Consider the following 13,565-nt stretch of genomic DNA (forward strand, 5'->3'; position numbering starts at 1 on the left):
ACTGATGCCAGAACACCTTCCTTAGCTGGTAAACCTGTGAACCGGAAGTTGTGTGCGGTAACCTAGAAACCAAGTTCCAATAGTCTGCAGTACGTCAGGAGGTATCTAGGAGAAATTAAAACTCTAAGGGGATAGGAAACGTAAGCCAGAAGAGTCAAGATTTACCTTTACATATTTAATTGTACTGTGAATTTTAGAAATTGTGTAATTTATTAATTTTTTTTGTTCTAAAATAGAAGTCTGTTTATGCAGTCATCATAGAATTCACCATTACCAGGGTTTTAAATTTCAAGGCCTACACTACTAGCCAGGCTTTAAATGTTACTTACCACTGCAAACAGGGAGGGTCCATGGCATACCCTCCAGCGGTGAATCTCTACTTGCCAGGGATAATTTTTTTCTCAACAATGACTAGTAGCAAGTATACGTTTAAACACTGTGTGTTATACTTTACCAACATTTAACACACAACATCTCTCCTTGCTTAGAATCTGCTCTGTAAGATCGAGGTGAAGCCAATCACAAGAAGGTATACAGCCTGCCTAAAACTGTAAAACTGTTATTAAATAGAACATAGTGAGACAGTTGAAGTATTCAACCTCTATTATACTAAAATGTGGCTCACAATGACTCCTATAGCTTTTTTTTAATTTTTTTTTTATTAAGCAGGCGTTGGCCAACCACCACATGGGTATTGCTAACCCTCACACCAGCAAGGGTTTTATTATTAAGTATTTGCCTACTGTCTGCTAGCACTGCCAGCAGGCCATAGAAACTAACATTCAGGCAAAATTCAGTGATCAATGAAAATTTTATTCACATTTCAGCCGAAACAAAAATACATGTGTCTGAAAGACTGTAAACCCCCAACCCCCCCCCCAAAAAAAAAATTCAGTTGGACTCCAGAAGGATAATTTCCAGGCCTCACAGCTAGCATGCATTTAGCTTTAGAAACCCCAAAAATCACAGTCATGTCGCACTGTGCGTTATGCATTGTACATTAATCTTGATAACATTTCACATATTCAGTATATAATATATTTATATAGTGCACTCCTTGGAATTCTTAATTAAAATCATTTTTAAAATGAAAGCGTTTAAAGTGTAGTGAATTATACCTTAAACAATGCAGGCTGAAAGCAGTAGGTGACGCAAGTATTCGAATTTACACGAAACGTATGTAGTTGCATGAAAGGAAAATTAGCAAAATAAATAATGTCATCTACCCAAAAGCATGCTGAATTTCCTTCAAATAAAAAAAGAAAAACCGGTACAGTATGCATGCAACCACAGTATTCAGCTCAAAGAACAGTGCAAATAATTAAAAGCTAGAGATATGGTCACCATTTCTTGAGCTAACACACAAACAATATCACCATATCATGCATGGCTAGCAGATATATATGATAATTTATAGATAAAACGGAAATTTTGTTTATAGGTTGTTGTTCAGTCTAACATTATGCAGATTTACACCATTTTCTTTTTTGCCTTCCTTATAGAAATATTGAAAGAATGTAAAACGTAGGTCTGCATTTGAGCATAATGCCCATACCCAGTAAATACAGTTAAATTATATTGTTCAAAAATGAAGGTATTTCAAAAGTTGCATCTACAATCCTGATGTAATGCTAAAACAAGTAGGGAGACTGTCTTTTTTCATGACGTTTGCAGACATCAAATCGGTGGAATTGGCTCCTGACTTTGAAATTTGTTTTTCTACATGCTGGTAATCTTTTCTGGAGTATAAATGAAAATAAGTGGGCAAACAAAAATGAAAACCTTTTTATATATACGTGATTGTTGTTTATTTATTTAAGGGTATAGCAGTCTTATCCAGAAAACTTTACCATTAATGCAAAAATAGCATTGGTAATTATACAAATGGGATAGATAAATAGGCACACTGAAACAAAAGAGAGAAGGAAGCCCGTCTGAGGGGAATTGAACATTGCTTGAGACAATGCTTGTGCAATATAAAGATCATTTGTTATCAATCTGCATACCTTACACAGTGAATATGATGAAGCTAGAATATAGAAGCAACGCTTTACAATCACTATGCATTAAATGTGGAGAAAAGGCATAACAATGAGTATACAATAAGTAAACGTATATATAAGAGACAAAGAGTTAGGTCAATAAAACATCAGGGGGACCTTGGTCAAGTGCATCTACACAGAAGGGTAAGTGAGTGTGGTGCAGAGGGATCAGCAATTTCCCTAATGCTGGACTTCTAAATGCCTTTTTTATTCTATAATCAGGGTTTATTTAATTAAAATATTTCAAAATTAAAAGAATATTGAACATTTCCCTGTAGATTACGTGTGGAAGTGCTGAATAGTATGTGAGGGAACTGGCACCCTCTTATTCTATCATGATGGTGGTGGTACATGGATCAAGATATTGGGACATCACACCAATATGTCAATAAGAGACCGTGTTTCATGCCCCCTATGTCCCTTTGATTAAAAGTGGTGCCACATATTCCTGCCCAAAACATATAACCCTACATACGTGGAAGGAATAAGGGGGTTGTTTGTATGGTAACTTATTGTTTTTAATGTTTACCTCATTGCACCGTGGGAATGGGAAATGGGCATTTTACGCATGATTCCCCTTCATTGTGAAGTCCAGGGTTCCCAATAATTTGTTTTGGCTTAAAATTACCCCCTCCTTTTATAAAAAGGTGGTTAGACAGATGTCATGGATCTTACTCCGATTGCTGGGTTTTTCAAACATTGCATTTTGCTGGATTTTCAAAAACATACAATTTACAAGTACAGAATAGGAAACAACAGAATAGAGAAAACCATTGTTAACATTGGGCGGAATGGTTTTGTGTAGTCATATTGTCAGTAACCAAAACAAAAGTAGCAACAAGGCTGCTAACTGTATTATTAAATGTACTTTTGGGGCATCAGGAGCACCCAGCCTAAAAACATCATAATCATAAAAATATATGGTTTGATTCCTTTCTAGTCATCTTTGAATCATTCCTTGAATCATAGCATTTGAATTAGCAGAGCACCATGCTTTTCTGATCATAGAAACATTTGTAAACACAGAAAAAGGAAAAGATGACCGACTGAAGTACCGCAGGCCATCACACTGACTTTACAATTATGACACGGGGGAATCTATACTCGTATCGGGGGAAATTTCTGCTGTGTTTTTTTTTACCAGCTGCCTACTATATATTGGGTGAGTGGAAGGAGAGAATCACTGAGTAGGTCACCCTCTTAGTCCTAAAAGGTCACAAAATTAAGGGTTCAGGTGGGTAGTTGCACCCGACAACACAATTTGTACTCTCCATCTTGTTAAAGGGACACTATAGTCACCTGAACAACTTTTGCTTAATGAATCAGTTTTGGTGTATAGAACATGCCCCTGCAGCCTCACTGCTCAATCCTCTGCCATTTAGGAGTTAAATCCCTTTGTTTATGAACCCTAGTCACACCTCCCTGCATGTGACTTGCACAGCCTTCCATAAACACTTCCTGTAAAGAGAGCCCTATTTAGGCTTTCTTTATTGCAAGTTCTGTTTAATTAAGATTTTCTTATCCCCTGCTATGTTAATAGCTTGCTAGACCCTGCAAGAGCCTCCTGTATGTGATACAGTTCAATTTAGAGATTGAGATACAATTATTTAAGGTAAATTACATTTGTTTGAAAGTAAAACCAGTTTTTTTTCATGCAGGCTCTGTCAATCATAGCCAGGGGAGGTGTGGCTAGGGCTGCATAAACAGAAACAAAGTGATTTAACTCCTAAATGACAGTGAATTGAGCAGTGAAATTGCAGGGGAATGATCTATACACTAAAACTGCTTTATTTAGCTAAAGTAATTTAGGTGACTATAGTGTTCCTTTAACAATATGGCATTTGGAACTTCTATACCATTTCCATATTTCAGTCTTTGCTCCCCCCCACATACAGTCTGTTCTGCTTTTTAACTGATACTAAAATACAAGACAGGCTAATAAACCAATTATCATTTATTCATATTTCACCATAACTGTAGAGCACTATTGACCTTAAACATGCTGCCATTGATTTGGCACTAAACATGATGTACAATCTTTTTACATTCTATTTTATCAGCACTTTTGCACTAGCCAAAACAAACTAACTCTTGTCTATATTAAACAAGCAGAAGCAAGTCCTTCACAAAACTCTTTATTTAACTATAAATATAACTCGCTTTTACTATAAGTATCCTGTATTCAATCACTATTCCTATTACACACACATATATATACACAGTGTCATAATTAGGTAACCCAATCACACAGAGACCAGGGCAACAGAAATAATATAAGACAAAATCTAATAGCAACAATATCTACTATCTGTAAAAACCTCAGTGGGGTGAAATATTACTACAAGTAGGGACAGGTCGAGGTCAAGGAATACAGAATAACGACAGAACAGTAAGACAAGCCAAGGTCAAGGGATACAGAGTAGTAAAATTAAGCCCGTCAATAGTAGGAAAACATAATAATAAAAAAATGCAGTCTTGGGTAGCAAGAACCATAACTGGGCTCAGTCTCATCAGAACAGAGGATATGTGTAGGGTGTAGTGCACACTGTTGGACAGCGTCATCATTGTGATGCCGAAACACAAGAGCTGTGTGTTGTCAGGAAAAAACTGCAGGAAGTGTCCTCTAAATATAATGTAAAACGTTACTTTAAAAAGATGTGCATGTGAAGTGGCCTTTGTCTTTAATGTTGCCTGCATGGCTTCCTTTTGACCTCCCCAACGTTGGGCAAATATTGTGTGGCTTTTCCTCTATATAGGCTGCATGCCCCTGAGCCTGAGAACAACGCACACATTGTGAGAGACTCAAGGCTGTCATGAGGTGAAAACAACATGCAGCAGCCACTGGTATGACACATAAACACAAATACACACACAGAAGGGGTGTGGAGCCTGACCGCCAAGCTGGCCAGGTGCGTGGGAAGTGGGTTCCGCCACTATCAGCCACAAACTGGGGAACCCGCCCGGGCAATCAGCTCGAGCATCCCTTATTGTGACCCCTTTGCCCAGGGGATAACCTGCTGCGTCGAAAGACACCTCACTCGGACTCCCCCGAGACCAAGAGTTAGCACCGGCGAGCTGAGGTCTATTAGAAATGGAGCTTGGGGGAGGCGGCCGCTCTCCTTGCTCAACAAGCTGACTTCAGTTATCCATGCACCTACACCCCCCCCTTTGGACCGGTGGGGGTAGTCCTGGTCCCCGTTGACCTGCCGCAACGAGGCCGGCAAGGAGGTTAATAGCAGTTTGTCCAGCGAACTTGCCGATTGCAAGATGGCGGATGCGCCGTAGCCTGAACCCCCGAGCTGTACCGTGGCAACATACCAACAACCCTGACTGCCTTGGCGGCTCTAGGACCTCGCTGAAGGCTATCTACACAAACTTTTGGGCCAAGCTGAGGGTACACATGGCAGCTCCCACATACTCACCCACAGAGCCTGCAGGGCAGAATTGGGAGAAGAAGCAAGGGAAGCCCCCTTCGGGCACAAGTGTCGTGATCCTCCTGGACTGAGGGCCACCAAGGGCTTGTCCCGAAAGCACCATCCACGAAAGTGGAGGCCTGCTGGCCTGAACCGGCGGTATGCCTTTAAGACCACACACAATCTCACTTGTGGGAAGGACTTGGACTCACAGAGCCCCCGAGTCCATGGTTCAGTGGTGTTGGCCCCTACAAGGGTCCAGGGCTGGAGGGAAGCCACCCCAGGACAGTGCCTTGCCATCCTACCAATGGCTACATTCACCTCAGAGAAAGACTCTCCCTCAAGACCTCTGTGTGGTGTGGGCTGAAAGCTCCTAAAGGACACCTTAGCTGCTTGGCACCACAAAGATGTATTACTTCTTGCCTGCGCAAGCCACTCTATCACAGCATCCAGCGGTACACATAAGTTGCCTTTGCATGTTCGTTAATCATTTAACTATGCATTTTCCTGCCACATAATCAGTCAATCAAGATTGTATTTCAATGTTCTTACTTCTTGTCTCTCTTCTGACTATCACTCTTGTTTAAAATATTATAAAATTGTGCACGACTTATCTATTACCTCGATGTAAGACGTGATACTAAGCCTGAGGAATGCCATTGGGGTACCTCAAGCATGTTTGTTCAACTCTTATGCACTGCAAAAATACAAACAAAACAAAAATACACACACAGAAAAAGAATTATGGGCACTGTAATTTTGAGAAACCGCATTTCTCCCAGAATTCTCATGCAAATAACACAGACGGGCATTATATTTAAGATTTCATCCTGCATTTCTGCAGGTACACTTAACAAACTTTTTTTAAAACCAAAGTATATGTTCTAAACCAAAAATGCAAAGACCAACCATGGACTGTGCATTTTTAACCTTTTAGGTCTGATCAGCATGTTTCTGGTTCTGATCTAGAAGTTGAGTTCTTTCTGTCAATATATACCTAAGTGCTAATTATATCTTGCTGAGATGATAAAACTCTCCACAGAATTATACAAATCCAAAAATCATTACGACTTCTATTGAGATGCACAGGGTGTATATTAGGTATCTTCCATTAGATGTGGCATCTTTTAAGGTGCAAGGATGCCAAAATTATGATGAAGTTCAGATTTATTGAACTTTTGGGTCTACATATTGTGACTGGAATATCCTACACACTATCTCATGTTGTCATTTAAGGGTTAAATGAACAATATATTCTCAGAGAGCATTGAGGACCAGTTCATATATTCATAGCTTATTAGAAATGTAGTTCTAGTCTATGAGTTTATTCTTTACTACTGTTAATGGATAAAAATAAATTGTTATGATTATTGGTTTTGCATTATTGATATTTTGGGTGATTGGTATATATCTATATGATTTAATGCACCAACACCATCTTAGGCTACCTCCGACAAAAGAACAAATCCAGAGTTCCTTGGAGGCACAGAACAGAATATATATGACACCCCATCTGCTTTCATGCACCTCAAGAGAATGCACACAATAAGCTATTTTATTTATAATATCTATATATAAATATTCAGATATATCCTTCCTATAAGACTATATTGACTTTGAAGTACTATGTCCATAATTCCAATGGTTGCTTAACTTGATGGTATAACATTTGTACTGCACAAATGCTGGAGTGTTGCTGTGCACTAAAGTCAATGTTTAGATCAACTGCTTTGAAAATGTTACTCAATATGTTTAAAGGGAAGCTGCCATACCTAAAACTACGTATGACCATCAAATTTCATCTTTACCTTGTGCTGGCAGATTTGCTAGCAAATGTATAGATTGGGAGAAAAAACTATTTCAAAATATATATTGTTTCCACCTTACAATCTATTCTTTGGCATAGACTCTATGCCAATGATTTAATTGATAAAAAAAAAAGAGTAGAAGAGACTACTTACAGGTGGTCCTTCTGCTCTTCTCCCATAGCAAAGTTTAACATGTCGTCGGTCCCACTGTCTTCTCAGGGGTCAGTGAGACCCTGAAAGACCTCGCAACAGTTTCCAACGAACAAAGCAACTGCGCACACCTCATGGAGCCAGTGGGTCCAATACATAGAAAGTCTTCCAAATACTGCAGGATGAAGTTGCAACCCGACTCCTCACGCACCACCCATTCCAAGAAGTTGCTGAGGCATTTGAAGTAGAAACACCATATCAAAACGCTCAGATTTACATAGTATTGACCCTTGAAGAAACACCCGAGCAAATGAAAATACTCTGAGTGCACCATGAACAAATGAAAGGCTGCCTCCTAGTTGATCTTTGCCATGAGTGCTCCAGGGCCCACCGTCCGAACCATGCGAACCACCACGTCAAGCGGCAGGTACGACACTTGACAAAGCTCGTCAGAGATATCATCATTCACCGAACCCCCATGTAGGTATGATAAGTGATGAATTTTCTTTGCTCTTTCTTGGGGACAACCCCCAAGGGGAACACCCGCAAGTGTGGAAATGGCGTGACTATAAAAGTACCCTCCCAATGCCACTTCCTTGCCCAGCTTTTCATGCACCACTGTGGGATGTTGCCGAAGAGAATGGAGGTTTCCAACATAACATGGCCACTGCCCGATCCCAATGAGAAAACCTCGTAATAAACCCCTCAAGCAGCAACACCACCGCCATCTGATTCCTAAAGCGGCTTAACCAAGTGTGCATCACAACGGCATCCACCAGTGTCCATTCTGTCGTCCGACTTACCGCACTTAAAACACTTTTAGGCAAGATGGGATCCCCCACATCACAAGCACTCATGCTTAAACTTGCAGCCCGCGCTTCTTTTTCTGTGGCTTTGATTAAACTGCAAGCAGCAACCAAGGCTACCTTGAGAGGCTGACGTGGACTGGGAACCCATCGTGCAGACCTCCTTTAAGAATGGACAAAAGACCCCCCTGATGCGTGCCTGGGTGAGTCATAATAGCCACCCACCGACCTGTTTCAGCTGGTAGATTGGCGGACCACGAGACGCTGGTGAAACTGTTTAATGTAACACCACAACCCAAAGCCCCCATATACCCAACAGAAATTCCAAATATGGTCCTGCTAACTAAAGAGGGCCAAACACTTCTCGGGTACCTTCTCCCTGCTCATGCTGGCTAGAATGGAGTACGCCCCAATCCAATTGTCAAAGTTTTCCAGATTTTATGAAAACAGAGCGACTTTCTTTCCTTCTCCAACTCTTTAACGTCCCTCTTGGGAGGGTGTAAATCCTTCAAGGGGAGAAGAGAAAACATTTTTACAAACTCCCCCATCCATATCTTCTCCATAATCTCCTGTTTCAGGTGGTGGCACAAAGGGCCCAACCAACACATGTACTCCCCCCCATGGGTGACCTGTGCTACCTCGTCCAGAGGCCGCCACACAAGACACAAGAGGAGGAAGAACTGGTCAACACTCTGGGAGCAAAACTCTCACTCCCCCTACCAGAGAACCAACCTGGGTTAAACCAATTCACCTCCACAGATGGAGGAGACGCCAACCCTGCACCATGCTCACATTGCCCCAAAAATCCCTTCATAGAAGACATAAAGCTACCTCAGTCTTACCATAGGGGCAAGACAGTGCTCCCACTGCGGGCCTTCCCCAGCAATCCTGCCCCCCCAGAACGGACAGCATCTGCAACCAAAGGGAGAGCAGATCCTGGAGTAGTTGGAGGGACCGTGGAAGGCAAGGCCATGGACTGGAAAGTCGCAGACAGCCTTTCAGCCATAAAAATGCCAGGAGTCCCTGATGTAGCAATCTCGTGACTCACAGATATGGACAGCTGGGCCTGCGAGTTGGGGCTGGGATCACGATGCCATGAGCCCAGGTGGAGACTGCCCTGCGACCTGCGGTCATGGACAGCTGGGCCCACGAGTCGGGGCTGGGGCTCCTGATGTCAGATGCCATGGTGGAAACAGCCTCATGACTCCCAGGAGAGCCTGCGGCCTGAGAGTTGGGACTGGTCTCCTCTTGGCTCCCACTCCACCCCCTCTAAACTATACTGCACTTCCCCACACTCACACATGCCCCTCTACCCAACTAGCTTCGTCCACCTCCTCAGCTTCTGGCTACGGAGTATAGGAAAGGAGTCAGCATGTTGGTGGCATGGAAGAGATTTGCAAATCAGTGAAGAGACCGGGCAAATCTGTGTAACATCCAGCTCTGTAATTAGATCGCGGGGGAGAAATGAAGGGTCTGTTAAGTGGTGACAGGTTCTCTTTAATACTTGATTGGCAAATACTAAATGATGGGAACATTTTGATTTTCCTTTTCTTTCAATTTAATTATTGCTCACATAAAATGTCCTTCATAAATTTTAAAGGATCAACGGATGTATACAATATTCACATAAAAACCTTATAAACAGTAATTAAGGGGGAACGTATAGGAGATGAATATTTGGAGAATTAAAATGTTGACATTGTACACACTCATAAATTGCATTCATCCAGTTTGTAATTTAATAGTTAAAATCTTTTTGTGCAATCTCAAGAAAAAATGAGGACATTTCAGGATATTTCTAAAGCAAACATTGTCAATGAATAGTCAGATAATTATAAAATAGCGAAATACTATACCTTAACAGTATATTATATTCAGCTTTCAATCTCAGTATTAAAAATTTTGGCAATATGTTGTTACATGCAAACAACTACTATTCATATAGGTTTTATATGAAAATGTATTTAGTGAAAATGAAAATATTAAGTATGAAAAAAAATATTTGAATGTTTACCATAGTTCTAAAATGCTCTGTGTGTACTAACGCGCTTAAAACAAATATCAGAAATGTCAATTTAAATAGCAGCGACTGCACTGATGTGGAAATCTCTCCTATCCACCAAAATATCTACACAATAAAGTAAGGAGGGGGGGTTGGAATCCTCCACCAACTTCCTAAGTGGAGCGCTAATAGTTTTGCACTAACCCCAGTATAAATCCGAAGGAAATGGTGGTTTAATTTAATATAAATGGGAGAAAGAAAGAAAAAAAAATCTAATAGTGTGGTATATTGAGAAATAATAAGTGGTATAAATCTGTAAAAGAAATACACTCACAAAATAAGAGCCAAGTATAAGGACTGGCTAAGATCACAAAAGCTTTGGTGTATAAGGGTGACTGACACCTTCCCTCTTCTTAATTCCTCTTGGTAAAACTCAAACAAAGCAAAAGAGAAATAATTTCTAGTGTCATATGTCCAAAATCCAATACTCTTAGAAGATACTTAAATATTGCTCACATTGAAAAGAGCCAATAGGAAAAAGCTGTCAACACCAATACAGGGTTGTAACCCTTCTTTGCCGGAGACGGCTGAATCTGAGAAGCCAGTAGAACTAAAATCCCAATTGGGTAAATGTATTAATACGTAAAAATAACATCAAATAAAAAATAAATAACCAAATAGTTAAAACCAATACAATTGTCCAGAAAAAGCTTCTGCTCCAAGACGCGTTTCACCCTATCATTGGGCTTTCTCAATCGGAGTTATTGTCTCTTCATCCATCTCTTCCTTTAAACTATGACCTCTTCTCTAATTGGGCTCACTGCCCGCTTTACAACCAATCGCGGGTGTGAGTCTCGTGGGTGTGTGTTTAGCTCATCTGTTCTCACTTACCAATCCATTAAACGGAAGTGGCGTGTCCATAAGCTTCTCACATCATTTCCTTTCCTTCACCATCCTTCTTACTTGTTGGTAATATTCTTACTTCCTGGGATGACGTCATGGCTAATCCTACTGGCGCATGACCGGAAGTTCATTTATGGCCAACTTTCTGTGGGGAATCCATGGTTTTCAGTGTTCAAAGGGTAATCAAGTCCTAATATTAACCCATTAAAAAGTCTTCAACTGGGTTCTCATATAATTTAGTCCAAAATTCATGGGGAAACACAAACAAATTATAATGCTGTTAGCAATTTAAATGCAAATAAACAAATCTAATAAGAGCATATGCCCGATTGAGTTTAATATTATAATGTAAAAATAAATTTATTTGAAAAATAGAGAAATGTAATAAATATGAGAGTGAAAAAATATGTATATGTATACATAAATATAGTATATGTATAAATGTGAAATATATATTTAATAAAAAATTTCAAATATAAAAAAATATAAAAAAACAAAAATTTAACTCAATCTGTTTCATATCCCCCTATATGTGGGTAACATACATCACATCTTTTTATTTTTTTTCATATATCATTTTTATTAGAGAATGTTATTAATGCATATAGTATCAAAACTGTAACATTTTCATATAACAGCGTAAACAATTGCTATACGATAATTTACAACTATTTTTCCTAGATTGACATCAGAGATTTGCTTAAACGTATTGTGCTGTTGTCCCTGCGGTAATTGTAGCCTTATTAGCTTCATTAAAACATAAGAATAACATAGAAAGATAACATGGAGGGAGCGGAATACAGAAAGGAAAAAAAGGGGGAGGGGGGGTTTAGGTTCACAGTGATATTGCTTATGCTACAGTTCTTGTGACACATACCCTGGCCTTAGAACCCTAGAGCCTGGCTGGACATTCAAGTCACACAAAAGTGGTGCCCTATAAGCTATTTATTCCTATCAGTTTCCTCATTGTTAGCGTTGCTGTTCTGTGCCTTTCCAATATTTGTGTTCCAGCATTCCCACTCTCTCACATACCTACTTACACAACCCTGTGTTTTGCTAACCATTCTCTCGTAAATACTTATCGTATTCAACCTCTGTATGAGAGTATCTAAAGGGGATCGTTGTGCTCTTCCAGTGGAACGCCAAGTTTATCTTAGCTACCGTGAGAATGATGAGTAATACTTTGTGGTTGGGGTGGTGTATCAGCCCGGGGATGATATGCAGAAGGTAGCTGGTTGGCTTCTTTGGTATTCTATAGAGTGTGGTATCAGAGATAAATTTCCCCACCCGGTCCCAGTATTCTCCCAGGGCCGGACAATACCAAAATGTGTGTAGCATAGTGCCTATCTGTGTTTTGCATCTCCAGCATAGCTTTGATGCCTCCTTATAGATTCGCGATAACTTGCATGGCACCAGGTACCATCTCATGGTGATTTTACAGAAGGCTTCCCAGAGTGATAAGCTCCATGAGGCTCGTTTAGTAATTGACATAGCTTCATGCCAACGTGACAGAGGTATCTCATACCCCAGCTCCTTCTCCCATTGGATCATGTAGGGCATTTTGTCTTTTGCAGGCCCCTGGAGAAGAGCATTGTAACATAGAGAGAGAGGTTTCAAGTGTTTAGCTGAAAGCATTGAGGGTACATTCACTATCGCTTCGGGAAGTAATAAATATTTGATTCTGTACAAGGAGATCTTGGATGATGGCCGCAGTGGAGGGTTGCTGTCGGGTGATGAGTATGAATTCATTCTTAATCGTCACCCCAAGATAGCAACCTTCTACTGCTTGCCCAAGGTCCATAAGAATTTACAAGAACCCCCGGGACGACCCATTGTCTCTGGGGTTGACAACCTTACTCAAAATGGCAGTTTATATATTGACAAAATTCTGAGACCTCTGGTTGAGACTTTACCATCGTACATAAGGGATACTAAGCAAGCTCTGAACCTGCTTTCTAATCTTAAATTGTCTCCCAACGTTTAGATGTCGAATCACTTTATTCGTCCATCCCTCATGATAGGGGTTTGGAGCATGTAAGATTCTTCCTAAACCAAAGGACTTGTAGGGATGACCTTCATGTAGCTTTTGTGGTGCGACTTTTAGAATTAATTTTGTCACACAATTATTTCTTATTCAATACTAGATTCTACCACCAGGTGAGGGTTACTGCTATGGGGACGGCTTGTGCCCCCTCATATGCAAACCTCCACCTGGGATGGTGGGAACAGCAGATTTTTTCCTCAGATGCTCTGAAGGATTACCTCCCTAAGATTCTGTGGTGGGGCCGCTATATCGACAATGTTTTGTTGGTATGGCGAGGGATCCCACAGGAATTCACAGATCTAGTGGGATGTCTAAAGCAGAACACTGAGAATCTCAGATTTACTTCTGAATATGGAGGGCGCTCAAGCAATTTCTTGGACATCACTATCTCTATTAA

This window comes from Pelobates fuscus, chromosome 2 (assembly GCF_036172605.1).
Source record: "Pelobates fuscus isolate aPelFus1 chromosome 2, aPelFus1.pri, whole genome shotgun sequence".
Classification (NCBI taxonomy): Eukaryota; Metazoa; Chordata; class Amphibia; order Anura; family Pelobatidae; genus Pelobates; species Pelobates fuscus.